Source organism: Ochotona princeps, chromosome 14 (genome assembly GCF_030435755.1).
Source record: "Ochotona princeps isolate mOchPri1 chromosome 14, mOchPri1.hap1, whole genome shotgun sequence".
NCBI classification, from domain to species: Eukaryota; Metazoa; Chordata; class Mammalia; order Lagomorpha; family Ochotonidae; genus Ochotona; species Ochotona princeps.
Genome location: NC_080845.1, coordinates 5,442,715 through 5,461,852, shown reverse-complemented (window position 1 = coordinate 5,461,852; position 19,138 = coordinate 5,442,715). Strand labels below are relative to the sequence as shown.

Here is a 19,138-nt window from a genome sequence, read left to right as displayed (position 1 = left end):
GGTTGGCTGCGGGCGCTTCTCCCCACCCACCAGTGCAAGAGGATCCCCCAGGCCCCAGAAAGGCTGTGGGCCTCCCCTCGGCCCCAGACAGGCGGGCCGCTGGGTGATGTCACACAAGCTCAGCCCCAGCTGGCCCGGCCCCTCCCACCAGCCCGCCTCAGCGCCCTCTCCCCCGCCCCCCCAACCCCGCCCCTCTTGCTTGGCAAGGGATAGCCTGGCCAGCTCAGCTCCCAAAGCCCAGGCAGCTAGCTCCCTGCGCTGTGCTGTGTGAACGGCAGGGCTTCCCCGTTTGAATGCGGGAACAGTGTTAGAGCTGCAGCTGAGAGCCATAGGGGAGTTGGGTCTCCTCCCTGCGGGCCCTCGCTGGGCACTACTCTGTGGCTCAGCTCCCATGGAGACCCACCCCTACCCCGGGTCTGCTTACTCTTTGCTGTCATCCTGAACCTGGGAGAAGGAGGCCAGCAGGGTCCCTGCTGTGTAAGCCAGCGGGAGGCTGTGGCTCAAGACAAGCTCAACACTGTGGAGATGAGCGTGAGGGTCCCACCCATAGCAGCCCCATCACGGCCCCCCTCCTCCCCACCAAGTGGCCTTGACTGAGTCACTGCACCCCACCAGGCATCCGGTGCAGATGGAATCACACAAGTTGATTTCATACCAGTGTTCGTAGCCCGGTAGGTTACAGCGGGATTGGGCCAGAGGCTCCAGACCCGCTGAGTGAGTGCATCCTGCAGCCTGGAGGGCCCTGCTGGGCTGCCGCACCTGCAGGGATGCTGAGAGGGAGGGGCAAGCACCATGAGGGGAAGAATCTTCTCCCACTTCATCCTGGGACTTCCAGCTACCTTCCTCTGCTTGGACAACAGCAAGGGGAACATTGCAGAAGATTCTCTATGAGTTTTGATGCTCCTGCTGCGTGGGGACAAATGTAGAAACACTTCCAGAGTAGCTGCCCCTCAGGCACCACAGGCTTTGGTGCCTGGGCACACTGCCCCTGGGGGCCTCCTCCCCTGTCTTTGTCAGGGTGAGGGGCAAACGTTTCATTTTTGCACCCCCTGCTTGAACTCTGATTGCCAGACACAGGACCAGCACTGGGGACCCCACAGCCAGACAGAATCATCCCTACATCCTCTCGGCTCTCCAAAGCGGCCATGGTGGCGCCATGGAGGGCCAGGGTCTAGAGAGCTGTGAAAACACCAGGGGCATTGCTGAGCTGTGGTCTTCAAGCTGCACACCAGAGAGGTTGTAAGCCCCCGTGATATGGTGTGTCTTTCTCTGCTCTGTGTGTGTGAGTGTACGTGTCTATCTGGAATCTGCTTCTAGCCAGCACCAAGAAGCCCAAGTCCTGCCCTGTGAGGGCTGGTGGTCAGAGCAGGCACCGAGGGAGGATCTGACCTGTGGAGCAACTGAGCCAGGGCTGGGTACTGGGGGCAGGCTGCTGATGGAGCCATGCTGGAGCTGGTTCTTGAGCAGAGGAAGGAATTAGCAGGTGTTGAATGATGGCGGACAAGGGGCAGAGTGTCCAGTGTGAAGACCTCTGTAGCTGGTGGCCCGACAGCATTTCCCAGTCTGCACGCAGTCCTCGACACACCCTCCCGTGAATCTGGGTGAATGTATGATGTGATCTTAGCTAGCAGAGGGTGTCAGAACAGCACAACGTGGCTCCAGAGGCTGCATGACAGGGCAGTGTGGCTTCTGTCATGTGTGCTGGAGGCACCATGCAGGGGCCGTGTGCAGAGGAGGGCTGGCCCTGACCCCTGGAAACATGAAAGAAAGATGTTCCTAGCCTAGACAATCCCAGCCCAAGCTGCTGGGTGCCACCGTCAGTGCTGTCTGCCCTGGAGTCTTGCCTTGGGGGGGGAGGGCATGGAAGGGGCAGACCTTGGGGAGCAGATGAGTCATCCTACCACCCCATATGCACACGGCTCACAGGGACCATTGGACAGGCGCCTTTGTTGAGCATGGGCAGGGACTTGCTGGAAGGCATGAAGGCAAGAGCCACTGTTGGGCACTCCTTAAGGGAGCCAAGAGAGGGTGAGGCTTTGTCAGAGAAGTGGCTCGCAAGCCCCTGAACAGCTTGAGCAGGACAACAGTGGACTCGCTTTTCTTTGTAACAAGCCATGTCGGTGCATTTAGTGGAGAGTGGAGAGCCAGGAACTGCAGACCAGGGAAAAAGTGCAGCCCAAGCTCCTTGGTTATTAAGATGAATGTGGGTTCAAAAGGCAGCAGTCCTAGAATCCCAGGGTAGGTGGGGAGAGGGGGAGCCCCAGGGTAGCCTGGCACAGCAGCCAACGGCAGTCACGTGTCCTGCTGGGGAGCTTGGGATCTGCTGTCAGATTCTGGTTCTGCTATGCTGTGTCACTGGGGCTCACTTTAGTTTACCAGCAGAATGGGGATTATTCCTGGACATATCTCATAGGACTGATGTGAAAATGAAATACGGTGTGACACATTAAATGTACCACATACTGGTAAGCACCTGGCAGTGACTTAACTGCCTTCCTTGCTGGACCCTCAAGCACTCTGAGGACAGGGGCCCATGGGGGCCACATAGAGCTCCCCTTTGCTGTTTTCTTGCCATTGGAAGAGGGCTGAAAGCTGTCACTGCTCAGGGTTATTACAAGGGCCAAGTGAGGCAGCACCCCAAAGCCCTTGGTGAGGCAGCACCCCAGAGCCCTCCGTGCAGCACCTAACGGTTGCGGGAAACAGATGCTGTTCCTGACGCTTCTCCTCCCACTCTGAGCATCTCCCATCAACCTGCTGCTGACTCCTGGATCCCAGGGACAATGGCTCCCCTAGGAGTGCCACTCCTACACCCTTGCTCATCTGCTGGGCAGCAGGTGAAGACAGGGGAGTCCTTGTTTTTTTCTTACGGTTTTCATCAGGATGAAAACTTGTACAATGATGATGCTGAGGGCAGGACACAAAGGATTTTCATGTAGAGAAGGTGTGCCGTGGTCTGTGTGCATGATCACAGGTGTTTCTGCATCTTGTCCCCTTTCTGCTGGGAATGTTGGCTTGTGCATGTACCAGGAACATGTGTGCCTGTACATGCATACTGTATTCTGGAGGGATGTGCTAGGAGGGTGTGACATTGCTGTATCTTCCAACATCCGAGTCCTGCACACACCTCAAATTGGCTTCTAATTGCCTCTCAGTACTTCTTTTTTTAAATATATTTTTATTTTGAACTTTGAATTATGTGGTACAATTTTGTATAGGCTGGGATTCCCCCCCAAACTCCCACCCCCGTCAGATTTTTCCCATTTTGTAACAGTAGTGCAGTCCTTCATAAGGAATCATAATTCTATCAGTCTCTTACTTAAGTGTACCCCGACATTGTTGGTACAGACAATGTCAGACAGTCCAGCATCCCGGTGTCTACACATGTCCAACTGTTTCGTTGGGAATCCATCTTTCGTCTGGATACAGGGATCCATGTTCCATTATACCCCCATGTCTGTATATGATAGACCCCAGTACTCCATCACTATACATTACCATAAGTGAGATCAGTGAAGCAAGGTCAACAACTGGTATGAGTTAGAACAGCCACAACAACAATAACAACATCAACAACAAATTAATTGCCTCTCAGTACTTCTTAAATGGCCACCTGTTGTCTTCTGACCAGCATCGTTTCTGATAAAAAGTCAACTATCTTCCTTTTTCTGTGTGTATGTATGTTCTTCCTTTTCTGCTGACTTCTTCTAAAAATTTTTAAAAGATTTGTTTATCTTTATTGCAAAGTCAAATATACAGAGAGGAAGATCTTCCATCCAATGATTCACTCCCCAAGTGACCACAGTGAACAGAGCTGCACTGATCCAAAGCCAGGAACCAGGAGAACCAGGAACTTCTTCCAGGTCTCCCATGCGGGTGCAGGGCCCCAAGTCGTTAGGCCGTCCTCGACTGCTTTCCCAGGCCACAGGCCAGGGAACTGGATGGAAAGCGGGGCTGCCAAGATTAAAACCAGTGCCATATGGAATCCCAGTGCGTTTAAGGCGAGGACTTTAGCTGCTAGGCCACCGTGCCGGGCCCTAAGATTTTTTAAATGTATTTTTAAAAGATTTATTTATTTTTATTAGCAATATTTACAGAGAGAAACATCTCCCATCCGTGGATTCAACCCCCAAGTGGCTGCAACAGGCAGAGATGAACCAATCCAAAGCCAGGACCCTCTTCCAGGTCTCCCACTTGGGTACAGGGGTCCCAAGACTTTGGGCTGTCCTCCACTGCTTTCCCAGACCCCAAACAGGAAGCTGGAAGGGAAGTAGGGCAGCCAGGATTAGAGCTGGTACCCATATGGAATCCCAGTGCATGCAAGGTGAGGATTTTAACCACTAGGCTACTGCTCTGGGCCCCAATTTTTTTTTTAAAGATTTATTTATTTTTTATTGGAAAGGCAGATATACAGAGAGAAGAAGAGACAGAGAGGAAGATCTTCCATCTGATGATTCACTCCCCAAGTGGCCACAACGGCTGGAGCTGAGCCAATCTGAAGCTAGGAGCCAGGAGCTTTTTCCAGGTCTCTCACATGGGTGCAGGGTCCCAGGGCTTTGGGTCGTCCTCGACTGCTTTCCCAGGCCACAAGCAGGAAGCTGGATGGATAAGCAGGGCCGCCAGGGTTAGAACCAGCACCCAGATGGGATCCTGGTGCATTCAAGGTATAGGCTTTAACTGCCACACTACCACGCCGGGTCCTGGGCCCCAGGTTTTTAAAATGTAATTTTATGATTTTGAGCTGGCACATAAAGATTCTGTGTGTTTATGGGCACCACGCAGTGTTTTGGTCCATACATGCTTTAAGTAATGTTCAAATCAGAATAATCATGTCTGTATCCTCAAATATTTTGTGTTTCTTGGAGGTGAAAACGTTCAACATTATTTTAGCTGTTTTTTTTTTTTTTTTTTTTTTTTTAAGAAAATACACAGCAGACCTTCACTCCTGTACTCACCCTACTGCATAACAGAGTACTTGAGCTTCTTGCCCGTGTCTAATATGACTTAGTACCTGTTAGGGAGCCCTTCCCTAGCCCCCCCCTCCACCTGCTCTCCCCAGCCCCAGGCACCACCATTCTACTTTCAACCTCTATACGGTCAGCCTTTTTTTTAAAATTCACCCACATGATCCCGTGTTCCTTACCTCTCTGTGCCTGACTTATTCTACTATTAATATGTGACTTCCCATGCCATCTGCTTCCATCTTGTGACTCTAACTACCCACCTGCCTCATTTCATCCCCGGCATCAGATTTCTGACTCTCAATCTACGGGTGGCTGAAGAGTGCAGATTCATCACATCTTCTGTGGTTACTTCCTGCTGATTAGCGACAGAGGGCTTGCCTATTCCGGGTTCTGAACTCTTTCTGTCTCGGCAAATGGATCCCTTTCATGAACCGGAGAGCTTCCATTCAGTGCCAGTGGGTGCCCCCCACGTCTTCATCATTGCTCTTGAGATGTTGACTTCTTCGCACAGGAGTCAGCAACGTAGGTGGTCTAATCATGCATCCTGTGCACTGAGGTCAGACCACACACCCACAGGTTCTGTTTCCTGAGATTGGAAACCTTGACATGTCTAAAACCAACATGAGATGAAAGGATGTACTGCTTGCTAATGCCAAAAGCCAGTGGTGGGCCTCCCCCAACAACAGGTGCAGCCGCCTGGCCCAGGGAAGTCCTCTAGACTCTCCTGCCCAGCCCACCCCAGCTTCAGCTCCAGCACACTCCTGTGGGCGCAGCATCCTGGCCCGGGGAGGCTCACAGCTGCAGTTCTGCCCACACAAAAAGCCCTCAGCCCTCACCCCAACCCAAGGACCCCAGGAAGTGGGTGACAGATTTAACACTAAAGAACAGGCTCCCATACTGGTACACCAGTTATAGTTAAATACATAATTGACATGAGCCAGGCCCAGACTGCCAGCTGGCTAACTAGCTACTTTTCTCCCAAAAGTATTAACACTTGCCTAGGTACTGTTTCTATTCATTTATGTCAGGGTGACAGTTGGGGTGAGGGTGGTGTGGAGGGAGGGAGAGAGAGAGACGGATGCTTCCATCAGGACATTTATTCCTCAGATGTCTGGGCCAGGCTGAAGCCTGGGGTCTGAGACTCCCATCTGGGTCTCCCAGGCAGGGTGACGGGAGGTGCTGTCTTCTCAGATGCATAGGCAGGAAGCCAGATCAGAATCCAGATCTGGGAGTCCAACATAGGTGTCCCAAGCTGTAGCTCTACCGCTGAGTCACAGTGCCTGTCCCTACTGCCCAGGTAAAAATGGGATTATTTTGATTGATGGATGGATTGATTGATGCTGAGTTGTTTGAGTTCCTTATATATTCTGGTTGTTAACCCCTTGTCGAGGTGCTATGGCTTGCAGGTACATATTTCCTGCCATTCTGTCAGTTGCCTGTTTATCCTGTGGATTGTTTGCTGGGGGGAAGACTTTACTGGTCTATCTTTGCTTTTGTTTCCTGTGCTATTGGGGTCTAATCCAAAATGTGTTTATTCCAGTGTCCTGAAGCATTTCTGCTGTAGTTTCTTATAATGATCTCATAGTTTTTGAGTCATACATCCAGGTTTCTAATGTATTTTGAATTTGTCTTTGTATATGATGAGCAACATTGGACAAGTTTCTTCCTTCTGCTTGGGGATATCGAAGCAGATATGGAAAAGATTGCCTTTCTCCAATGCCTATTCATAGCACTTTTTTTTTTTAGATTTATTTTATTTTTATTACAAAGTCAGATATACTGAGAGGAGGAGAGACAGAGAGGAAGTGGAGCTGCCGGGATTAGAACCAGCGGCCATATGGGATCAAGGCGAGGACCTTAGCCACCAGGCCACGCTGCCAAGCCCCATAGCACTTTTTAAAAAGCACTTTTTTTTTTTAAACACTTATTTGACAGGCAGGATGATGAGAGGGAGGGAGATAAGAGAGGTTCATTTCCCAGATGGCCACAATAGCTGGGGCTGGGCCAAGCCAAAGCCAAGAGCCTGGAATTGTATCCAGGTCTCCCACGTGGGGCCCAATCACTTGGGCCATCTTCTGCTGCCTTCCCAGGTGCATTAGCAGGGAGCTGGATTAGATCCAAAGTGGAGCAGCCAGGAGAGGCTAGTGTCACAGGTGATGGCTTAACCCACTACCCCACAATGCTGGCCCCTGTTCCTAGCACTTTTATCAAAGCCCTCTGTTTTGTCCTATTGGCTTATATATCTATTTTCATGCAACTACTATGCTGTTTTAATTACTATATATTGTACAAGTCAGATATTGTAATGCTTCCTGCTTTGTTCTTTTTGCTCAAGATTGCTTTGGCTACTCTGGATCTCTTACGGTTCCATAAAACTTTTGATAGTGCTTCTTCCTAGTTCTGTGAAACTATCATTGGTATTTTAATAGAGATGATGTTGGGTCTTTGGCCACTTTGGATGCTAGGGACATTTTGTCAATATCCATGAACATGGGATGTCATTCCATTTCTTCGTGTCCTCTTCAGTTTCTTTCATTGGTACTTGACAGTTTTCATTGTAGAATTATTATACTTCTTTGGCTGAATTTGTTCCTAGGTAACCGTTGGATTTTTAGCAGTTGGACTATGATGTGACTAAATGTGATTTTCTTTGCATTTACTCTATATGAGGTTCACTGAGCTTCTTGGTGCTGTGGGTTGATGTTTTTCACCAAATTTGAGAATACAGAGGAAACTTTTGGCTATTATTCTTTCAAATATTGTTTTATGCTCAACTTTTCCTTTTCCTTCCTAAACTCCATGACCATATTTGTTGTCCTACTAGTCATTTGAAATACTCGTCATCATTTATTTACATCTTTCCTTTTCCTTGCTTTAGTTTTAGTCACTTCTATTAAAAGTCTGTAAGTTTAGTCCTTTCTCCCACAGTAATTAGGGTCGTTAATTTCATCCACTTTTTAAAAGTCAGATATCGTATTTTTTTGGTTCTAGAATTTCTACTTGGTTTATTTTTAACAGTTCCCACTTCTCTTCTGGAATTCCCTATCCATTCATCCTCCCCTTCATTTCCTGAACTTCCCGTGCATTATGATGGTGCTTCTGAAAGTCCATGCAGACTTCAATAAAAAGAAAAGTCTACTTGACTACAATTCTTTCTGAAAGCTATCCAGTTTTCTTCATATTTCTTGGACTTTCTGAAGATCCGCTCTATTTGTAATTTTTACCATCCTTGCCTACTTATTATAGTGTCTGGGTCTTCAGCAGGTCTGACTCTTTATTGACCTGTCTTCCTCTGATTATGAGTCACACCGATGTTATGCTTCTTCACGTGCCTCTACTTTCTCACTGTGTTCTGGACACTGTAAGTGCAGACTATTTTATCACCCTGCTCCAGTGAAGGTCGTGTCTTTCCTAGCCGGCTGTTACGGTGCTTGTTTCTGTGATGCCTTGGTTTTTAGGTTTTCTTGGGTAGTTTTAGCTGAGTTTTCCCCTATCTGCAGGGCAGATAGCAGGTTGTTCTAGGCTTGCTTGTAAGGCATCACCTGTCTGGGGTTAGAGCTCTAAGTCTGTGAAGCTGCTTTGGGTTTGGAAAGGCTTGAACTCCACATACCAGCTTGTGAGCAGTTGCTGGGCTCTTGTTCCCCAGCTGTTTGCTCTCTGTTCTTCCCCCTTGGATCCTCTGGCGGCACAGCTGCACCCCAGGGGGCATGCGTGCAGTGACTTGGGGCCTTGCCTTTCTGTAGCTCTCTCCTCTCGAGTGTCCCCCCTCATTTCCAGTCTCCCTGTCCAACCTCCTGCTGGGCTGCCCAGGGCGTAGCTCCAGAGCATTCTGGCTCTGTTTGTTTTGTTTTTCTGTGTTTCACCTTGAATTGGCGTGGGCGAGGAGGGGGTGCCCTCGCGTGCTTCCCTTATGCCCAGGACCGCAGCTCCTCCACGTTCCCTCCTCCACGTTGTCCTCCATTGCATTCGTCTGTTATTCCGGATTCATCATTTTTACTGCCCATCTTCCAGTTGCACTTGTCTGTCCATCGGAACCTCCTGTCCTCTCGCTGCTCCTGTGCCTGTCATCAGCCTGCAGGATCTGCCCTCGCAGTCATGGTAACTTGTGAAACGCCAGCCCCAGGGGACCGACTCATGGGCTGGCTCATGTCAGTGTGGCCGGCTGGACGCTAGGAGATGTAGATGTGCTGGCCTCCCAAGGATTGCGGGACACTTTACATGGCTCCTGGGGTGTGCCAGGTGGCAAGCTCAGTGTCTGATGGCTGTTTTTTCATTTTCTCCCCTCTAAGGGAGAAAAAAGAAGTGTCCCTAACCTGTTTGCCACACAGCTAGAGAGAAGCGGCATTAGGTTAAGACCTATAGTATCAGACTGATGTGAACCTGAAAACAGATTGTGTTTCTTCAGCCCCAGCTGGGGTCAGATCTCTCGCATCAGGAGGCGTGGTTCAGGCGATGGGATGGCCCGGCTCGGCAGCAGCCCTTTTGTGCCTCCCCTGTACTGTGACGCCTTGCATAGCTCGTGACCAGCCCCACCCCGCCCTTCCCGGTCAGCTGGCCTCAGAGAGGCCTGCAGCAGTGTCCTGGCCAGCATCCGGAAGCCCACAGGGCTGCCCGGCGCCTGCGCCTTCCCAGATGTAACAAACAGCTGCCTCTCAGCTGAGAGCAAGCCAGCGGGTCCCCTCCTCTCCTGGAGGCGTGCGGTGCAGTCCTGTGACCCACCGTGGCCCGTGCCAGACCGGTGGGGGTGGGAGAGCCGGGGGGTGGGGGGGAGAGTGGGAGGAGGAGGTGGGAGGGGCAGAGTGTATTCTTGGCTCTGGCCAGAAGATAGGACACGTTCTTTGGGGAGGTTCAAAGGCCGTGCTGCTGTCCGTGTCACACAAGGACACCCAGGACCACGGGAAGCTCCTCGGGGACTCTGTGCCCAACAATCAGATCCAGGCACATTCTCAGCACCCCCTTAAACTTCCGTACAACCCACGTCGTCCCCGGTGCTTCCACCTCCCCACTGGGGACTGAGCCCTGCCAGCACCTCTCCTCCCATAGGGACATCAGCCACCGGTCAGATACTTCTGTTACTCAGCAAACACAAGAGCACGTCCATATGTTTTTGTGGGGAAAATGACAAACTTGTTTTGATGTTTAAAAAAAAAAAAAGGCAGGGTGAGGATTTGGAATTCATGTATGGAAAACACATATTGTGAAAAAAATTCTGATTTTGATTTTTTTACACAAAAATAAACTTAGCTTTTAATTCCATTTCCCCCGCCATGATACACTTGAAGTATGCTCATGTTGGTTAAGCCCCGTTTGAGCACATGAGTCCAGGTTCCAGGTCAGTCTGCCTACAGAGGTCTGCAGCCACTTTGTGACACTTTTTTCCTTGCAGTGTTAGAAGCTTCCTGCGAGCTGGCTGCTGGGGAAGGTGCTGGGGCCTGTCCCCAAGTTGGGGAGTGGGAGGGTGGGGAACAAGAGACATTTTTTTTTTGTGCTATTGGCCAGTTCTCCTTTGTTTCTTCATAACAGAAACTTCACAGACTTTTTCCAAAGCTGTTACCCCCTACACACTTAGTTACAAAATCCTGTGGCTTCCAGAAATGCGGTCTATGCCAGGGAGGACCTCTGTCCCAGTCAGGAGCCCAGGGGCTGGGGGCCCCCTCCACAGGCACCTGCAGTGGGGCATTCCTGTCCCAGTGCGTGAGCCCAGTGCAGTGGCTGCCCTTGTTCATCTTTCCTGAACCCAGGGAGAGGCAGCTGAGCAGATAATGAGGGCTCCTGGCAGGTGACTGATACTGTGAGATGCTTAGGAATGAGAGCCAGAGGTGGGGGTTTCGGGAGAGGAGCCCTCCCGCCCACCCCCTGCAGGGAGCTCTCCTGCTGAAGTCTGTGGGAGGGTCCATGAATATCCAGCAGGGCAAAGAGCAGTGAGCACAGGCCAGGCGCCTGGCTCAGTGGCCAAATGCTTACATTGCAAGCGCTGCCGGGATCCCAGATGGGTGCCAGTTTGTGTCTCAGCTGCTCTACTTCCCATCCAGCTCCCTGCTTGTGGCTTGGGAAAGCAGGAGAGGATGGCCCAAAGCCTTGGGACCCTGCACCTGCTTGAGAGGCCAGTCTCCAGACTGCCCAGTGCCCTCCTCTTCTCTGGACAGCTCCCTCCAAGTCCCAGCTCTGCGGGGGCAACGGCAGGCTCACCCCTCTGCACTGGATCTGCCCTCTGTGCTGCCCAGCTCTACCTTGGCATGTCCCCTCTCTCTCCATGCCCCTGCAGGCACCAACAGGAAATGGGAGGGTAGGGAGAAACAGCCCCTTCCTGCACCACTGAGTGACCTCTGAGATGCACTGTCCTCCGCCAAGCCTCAGCTCTCCTCCCCGCACAGAGGGACACCTTCAGCAGAGTTGATTTATTAAATTCCCCAAGGCAGTATTTTCCTAGCAAGGAAAGGTCCATCTTCTGTCTTTTTTATTTATTTTATTTTTTAAAAAGATGTATTTATTTTCATTGGAAAGGTAGATTTACAGAGAGAAGGTAAGACAGAAAAATCTTTCATCCACTGTGTTCACTACCAAATGACTGCAATAGCCAGAGCCGGAGCTGATCTGAAGCCAGGGACCAGAGGCTTCTTCTGGGTCTCCCATGCAGGTGCAGGGTCTCAAGGCCTTGGGCCATCCTCTACTGATTTCCCAGGCCACAAGCAGGGAGCTGGATGGGAAGTGGACAGCTGGGACATAAAGTGGAGCACATATGGGATACCTGTGTTTGGAGGTGGAGGACTAGCCAGTTGAGCCAATGCTCCAGCCCCCATCTTCTGTCTTAACTGATGAGGCTGCTCCGGCTCCAGGTGGCTAGGGAGTCAGCATCCAAGGGTGGAGTAAACAGCAAAGCCAGGTTGAAGGCCTGTGGACCTCACCCCTCCATCCAGGAGATGCTGTTCACTCCCAGGATGAGTGGCAAGGTTTGCTGGGAACCTTGCATGCCTGAGTTGGCATAGGAGCTCCGCTATCACTGGGTCTATGTTACTCACCCACTCAGCCTCTGCCACGTCAGTGGTGCCAAGCACTAGGGCTTCAGACCCCACTCCGGGCTCGTCGAAGCACAGTTGTCAGGGGCCCAGTGGTGGGTGCAGGTTCAGGGAATCCCTTGTCTATCTTCACTGTCCCATGGTCAGCCTGCAGGCAGGCAGGCTGGTGGGCCTGTGCAGACCTTGGGTGCAGGTACCAGCCCGGGCTCAAGACTCGTGCTATCCCTCTGTGCTTGGGTGCCCTCATCCATCCAGCAGGAATTCAAAGCAGCAGCCTTGCAGAGATGTGGTGATCACTGGGGATAGCCGTGGGCCATGTCCTTAACTGCATGGCCGACCCACTATAAGCACTGACTCTTGGTCCCCTGGCATCCACGCAGAGGCCTTCAGGGAGGATAGTGCAGCCCCAGGAGGAACCGGGCTTGGGAGGAGGCCACCTGCCCTTCTCCCCACCTCTGAGGGCAGACCGGGTGGGCTGTGTTCCCGGAGTCCTGCCCGCAACATTTGGGTGCTCTCAGCCTGCAACTGTATGACCCAGGCCCAGCTGCCTCTCACTCCCCTCCCAAGCTCACGAGGTGACTCAGAGGTGATGTACCCCCTCTGCAGAGCCAACTTTGCCCACAAACATCACCCCCTTTCTGCCAGCTGCCAGGCCAGGACTGTGTCAGGGATGGGGTGCTGCAGCCCTGCCACCCGCCTGCCACTGCCTGCCCTCACCTGCCTGCTTTGCCAGGCCCTCCTCCAGGCAGCCCCAGGCCTTGGCCATAAAGAGGCTCCTGACACCTCAAAATCTACCCTAGGGGTTCCCCTCCCATTGCCTCTAGCGTCCTGGTTTCCATGGTTGCAGGAGGTTTGGTAAACAGGATGCTTGAGCAGTGACTTGCTGGAAGGGGCAGGTTCCAGCTGACACCCCAAACGCTCAGTCTATTTTGGGCCCTGTCTCTCCCCCTGCCGAGGTTGTGGTCAGGGTGTCACCTAGTCCCCCCCAACCCCCTCATCCCCACAGAGCATCTGAGGGATGACAAAGCTGGTTTCATGTCCCTTGGCTGCCTGAGCCTGGGCCCAGCCGGCATTCCTGCCCCCAGGACTGCGGGGCCAGGGCCCGTATCCCATATCCCTTAGTAATGCTGTTGTCCCTCTCCCCACCCCTCCCCCCGTGAATGCTGTAATTCAGCACACAGAAGAGCTTCACTTAAGAAAGGAAGCCTTCACGGCTGCCGTCCAGCTCCAGCAGGCGCCTGGAGACAGCTGCCGGCTCCTGCCTGCCCACCAGCCCAGGATGGGAGGACCCTGGCCCCCATACATCACACAGTGGGGTATCTCCTCATTTTCTTTTTTTGAGACCTGCAATCTCTTTTGACTGCCTGCCTAACTGCAGTTTCAATTTGGATTCAGAATACCTTATTAGTAAGCAGAAGCTAAATAGAAACCAGAGTTAAAAGAACACCCACTCATGCAACAGAAAGCCATGTGCCAGATCAGCCAGGTGCCAGGCCCTGGGCTAGGCTCTTCCGTAGCCCCTGGAGCAGCCCAGGCTACACTGAGCTGGCGGCCTGGACCCCTGCCCCAGCAGGAGCCCCTTACCTTGTCTTTTCCTAGCTCAGGGTTTGAAAACGCCTATCAGGAAGGACAGCAGCCATGTGCCCCGGTGCAGCTCCAGGCCATGCTCTGCCAGGGGTGGCACAAAGGCCTTCATCATCTCCCTCCATCCCTGCCTGTTGCTCTTGCTCCTGACCCCCATCGGGCAGCCGAGGAAGTGGAGCCCCAGAACAGCACCGCAGAGCGAGGTCTTACTTCCAGAACCACTTGGGTCTTCATTCCTTTTCCTTTAGGACATGTACCATGTCACGTGTGTCAAGACTGGCGTGTCTGCCCCTTGCTTGGGAACAGCCTGTGGCTAACCGTGCTTCTGAAGAAAGAGTCCCTGCATCCTGCACGTCACAACAAACCCAAGGGGGTAGTATGGGTGCTGACTATCCCCTCCCCATGTAATCCCCAAGGCAGGTGCTGCATAAGAGAGAAGCTTCTAGCAGGTGTGGTACTGAGATGAGGCGGGGGCATCTCCTGCAGGGGCCCTTGGCCTTGATCCTCCCTCGCCCCCAGCCTAGGGTTTACAGGGGAGCCTCCCAGAAGCTGAGCCTAAGGAACCAGGTCCTTTCAGTCCCCACCCCTACCCCACTGCTGAAGAGGAGGAGGAGGAGAAGGGTGATTGACATGTTGGGCCGTTCTGGTGCAGAGATTTCTGAAGGTGGGAGCTTGGGGCGTTTGGGAAGACGGAGGCTCCATCCTTTCATTCCAGTTCTCCGTGACCCTTGCTGGAGATAGGAAATTCACCCCAGCCGTTACTGAGGCTGTGTGTGAAGGGACAGCAGCCAGACTGCAGTCAGAGTAAGGGTCATGTGCCTCTTGCAGCAGGGACAGGAGGCCTGGCCACCCTTGGACATAGACCAAGGAGAGCTGGATGGCCACCTGGTGGTGAGGGGTACCACCAGCTAAGCACCTGCACCCAAGGGAACCAGCAGGACAAGGGCTGGCTCAGCCAAGGGCAGCCCCCTGAGTAAGCAGATTGTCACCAGCATCTGCCAGAGCCTTGTGGGGTTGCAGGACTTGATGGGGAGAGGGACCCCACTCCCTCCCAGGGCCCATACATAGCTGAGGGCCAAGGGGAACGGGAATGGAAAGCAGAGGGAGAACTTTGAGTTGAGTTTTAAGTCCAGTTTTCAAATAAACCAGACCAAGTCTGAAATCCTGAAATGAGGATGATTCTAATAATAGAAAGTGACTGTGAAGGTACACAGTCTGGCCTGTGTTGCTGCAGGGAAGGGGGGCTCGTAAAGGCAGCACAGCTGGGGTGAGTGTGGGGCGGGGACGGAGGAAGGGCATTGCTCAGGATGGGAGGAATGACAGTCATACAGGCACCCGTGGTGGGAGTCCTTGTCCGACTACCCGACCTGAGCCTGGATGCCCAAGGGTGCCCAGGATCCTGTGCTAAGGGTGGGAGAGAAGGACAGGAGTGCCCCCGAGCTCCAGCTGGCAGCTGGCAGGCGGGGACATCCAAATGTATCAGGCCCACGGTTCTACCAGCCAGGGAGGCCGAGGCCATGGCTGCGCAAGTGGGTGACACCGGGCACTGAGAAAGAAGGAGCCAGGGCACCTATATGCAAAGCTTTGGTTGCTGAGCCTCCTCGCAGCACTCTGGGGGCTTCCTCAGGCTTCTGTGCACATACTCACTTAGTTCATACAGTTGCAACCCAAGGTCAAGTGTGGGGGTGCTGTCGGGGAGCCCTAGAGTCTGTCCAAGCCAGGAATCCCCAGCTAGGGCGCTCCTCGGGATGCAGTGAGGTGGGCTGTGCAGTGTGGAGCTCGACCCCCACCCCTGCAACAAACCACACCTGCCCGCGTCTTCTCCCTGTGACCCACTGTGGCTGGTCATCCCAGGAAGGCACTATCATCCTGCACACCAAGGCCAGGGTCAGTCTGCCTTCTAATCCAACCTCTTCCCAGCCCATGGCCGTGCCACTGGGCAGGTTCCCACCAGCATGGGCGTCCATCCTTCTGCAAGGGACCAAACAGGCACTGTAGAGATGGAAACCGGAGCCCGCAGAATGCATGGTTCAGCACTGTCTGGCAAGTGGGACGTTTCCACTGTAGCCTTAGGAGGGGACTGTATTTAAAAAAAAAAAATATTTTGGGCTCAGCGCAATAGCCTGGTGACTAAATCCTTGCCTCGCGTCTGCCGGGATCCCATATGGGTACAGGTTCATATCCCAGCTGCTCCACTTCCCTTCCAGCTCTCTGCTTGTGGCTGGGGAAAGTAGTGGAGAATGACCCAAAGCCTTGGGACCTTACACCCACAGGGGAGACCCAGAAGAAACTCCTGGCTCTGTCTTCGGATCATCTCAGCTGCAGCCATTACGGCCATTTGGGAAGTAAACCAGCAGATGGAAGATCTTTTTCTCTGTCTTGCCCTCTCTCTCTAAATCTGCCTTACCAATTAAAAATGATTAAAAATATGTATTTATTTTATTTACTTGAAATACAGAGTTAAGGAGAGACAATGAGAGAGAGAGAGAGAAAGATCTTCTATCTGCTGGCTGCTGCAGCCAGGCTGGGGCCCTGGCTGGCCCAGGCTGCCTGGATTTTAGGGTACAGTTTCTGGCCCCGGGTTCTCGGATTCCCCTCCAATTCTCACAGTCCACATTTCTTATGAGGCTACCGCTCTCACCTGCAACTGGAAGGATTCTGAATTTGCCTTCCTCTGCCCCCACATTCCCTTGTTGCTTCCAGCTAAGACATGTCTGCTGAGAGGCCTGGGCAGGTCAGCTCCTGGGCTGGGCCCTGGCCTTCGTGACTGTGAGCAGAGCCAAGTGTGGCCCTGACCTTGCAGTTCCCGTGGCCCAGAAGCAGCGGGGGGTAAGGCAGATGCTGAGTAAGCAGGCAGGTGGAGGTGAAGAGGTGGGACAGATGCCACATGCTGGCCATCTGGTGTTGGAAGAATGTGCAGCCTGGCCTAAGCACAGGGCCAGCTGGGAGTGACCATGTCCCTGTTTCAGCTGACTGGACACTTGGCGTGGTGTGGGCTGACTGTTCTTGAGCAGCAGAGTTGCACCTAGCAAACCACCTCTTCCCAGCCCCGCACTGCCACCCTCCTTGTGTACTGAGTGGGAAACCAAGCAGAGGGTGGGCAGCCAGCTGGCTCTGGACCCCAAATCTTGCTCAGTGCCCTCAGTGCAATGTTGGTCATTGAGCCACCACAGTGAACCAGCTAACTCCCTCTACCCCGGGAACCCTGAGGACAGCATGTCATCACAGGGCACCAGGCTGGACACGGACCTTACCTGGCCCAGGTCCCCTGGCGGGGGCAGGAACAAGCATCAGGCAAGCTCACAATGTGCCATGCAGCTGCTGGAGGGAGCACCTGTGAACAGGGAGCCCTGCGTGGTGCCATTTGTCAGCCTCTGAGGACAGGGGCCACGCACCCTGCACTGCCTGGCTGTGTGACCTCAGGCATCCCAGCATCTCAGCACCTGTGTCTAGGAAAGCCCCCCGCCACCCCCACCCCTTCACAGGACCGTGTGCAGATGCCATGAAACTCTGCCTTGTAGACCAAGACCTGCGTGACAGCCACCAGGAGCTCAGCTCCAGGGAGTCATTCTCTCTTGCATCATATTAATGTGCTGTGCTGCCCAGTACCGATGGTGGGAAGTCCTATCTCGACTGGGGCCAAATTTGAACTTGGCATCTTCTCATGCTGGTCTGGCAGAGGTGGGGATGCCTGATTTGGTGTTTGCCACAGCCCACAGGGGCCCTCTGTCTCTCTCCCTGCGGTTTGCTGCCAGGGCCAACTCCTCAGCCCTGTCTTTACAAGGGATGGAAGCTGAGCCTGCCTGAAAGCCCAGGCCAGGCCTCCTGGCCAACAGCAGGCTGTCTGGACTTGCCCCACCGCAGAGCAAGGCTTGGCCTATGTTGACACAGGGCAGGCCTGGCCGGGCAAGAGTCGACAAGCCACCTCGTGTCCCTAGCCCCAAGAGGCTGCTGGCTCAGCGTGTAGCTGGACAAACTCCCCAAGCCTGCCACAGGCGGTCACTCTGATGAGGCTGGACTGTAGCTGCCAAGGTTAACGTCCCCAGGCCACCCTGTGTCCCCTTTGTCAGGAAAGGGGTCTCCTGTGAGCTGCTGAGCCCAGGTCATCATGTGCTCAGCCGCACCACTGCTACAGGCACCCAGATAAATAGCACGGGCCACAGATGCTTGTCAAGAGAGTGCTGTAAGGCACCTGCGTGTCCCAGTGCACAGTGCCCTGGGCCATGTGAGTCGGGGTGTGGGGGAGCGGTAGGGGAAGGCTCAGCAGGACAAGGGCAAAGGTGAGAAAGTATAGATATCCCCGTCTGCAGGATCAACGGTCCAACAGGGGCCTCCTGCCAGCCACCCCCGGCACCTCGGGTGTGCAGCCCAGTCTCTGGGCTCTGGCCCTCTCAAGTTCTCTCTTTCAGTCTGTCTCATTCATCTCTGTGAGCTCGAGGGTTTAGTGTGCTGGAGTTTTCTAGCGTATGCCAGAAGTAGGACATGGCCATCGGTGTCCTCCAAAAGGACCACGCCCACCTGTGGGGTGTGTGTGTGTGTGTGTGTGTGTGGGTGGGTGGGTGGGTGGACGTGGCATATGCTGTGCATGGCCTGTCATGCTGGTTCTTGCACAGTGAGCTCTGACATGGGTTCCCGTTTCATTCCGATGGTCAGGGTCGCCATAATCACCACAGTGTGTCTGGAGGGCACAGCAAGAAGGGCTTGGGCTCTCGTGTCACTGCCAGCCCCTCCTCTCTGCCCAGGGTCCTTCTCCATCTCCATTTCCTGCCTCTGCTTCCAGCTGGAGAGCCGGCCTAGGAGTATTCCAGAGGGCAGTGAGGCGGCAGCCGGAGGCCACGGCTGGCTGGTCCCAGATCCCAGCACCATCCAGGCAGTGGTGTGAGCGATGGCTCTGACTCAGCCCACATCCCTGTCCACCTCCACAGGGCTTCTCAGAAGGCCTCAGGGGACAGTCAGCCCTTGCCTGCTGGGGGAAGGACCTGGCCTGGCCTCGAAGAGTCACAGCCCTGGGGCTACCTCTGACAGAAGCTTCCTCCCTAACGGTGTGGCCCGATTCCTCAGCTCAGATAGTACATGTGCCCATGTGTGTGTGTGTGTGTGTGTGCGCGCGCGCACAAGCATACACATGTGTGCATGTGTGTTTAGGCATGCCTCAGTTCTAAGAATGGCTGCTCTCACAGTGATTGAACTGCAAGCAGCTGTTCTTATATGCTTCTCTGGATTTTCCAGAGTGAACGTCAATTCCCTTTCTAATCAGAACGATCCTTGAAACCTTCAGCATTACCACGGAGTGTACAGAAACTTGAAGCTACATACAGACAAGCATAGGGCAGGGTAGGGGCTCGCTGCTGGAGGAGAGGAGTATGGTGGTGCGATGGGGCAGCCTGGCCTCATCCCCCAAGCAGGGCTCGTGAGCGGAGAGGGGGCAAGGGCAGAGGGCAAGGGCAAGTCATTGACTTTGGAGACAAGGCAGCTGCAGGGTTCGTGGGCAGGGGTGGGAGGCGGCTGTAACGGGGGAGCCAGCCAACAGCTGGAGTGAGGAGGGTCCAAGATCAGGGTGAGGAGTGAGCCAAGGTC

The 19,138-nt window shown here is 53.6% G+C and overlaps 1 protein-coding gene across 9 annotated transcripts in view; it reads left to right on the top strand.

Moving 5' to 3' along the window:
- Positions 1 to 19,138, top strand: part of RALGPS1 (Ral GEF with PH domain and SH3 binding motif 1) — a 225,108-nt gene that overhangs the window by 149,972 nt on the left and 55,998 nt on the right. The gene's annotated exons all lie outside the window — the stretch shown is intronic.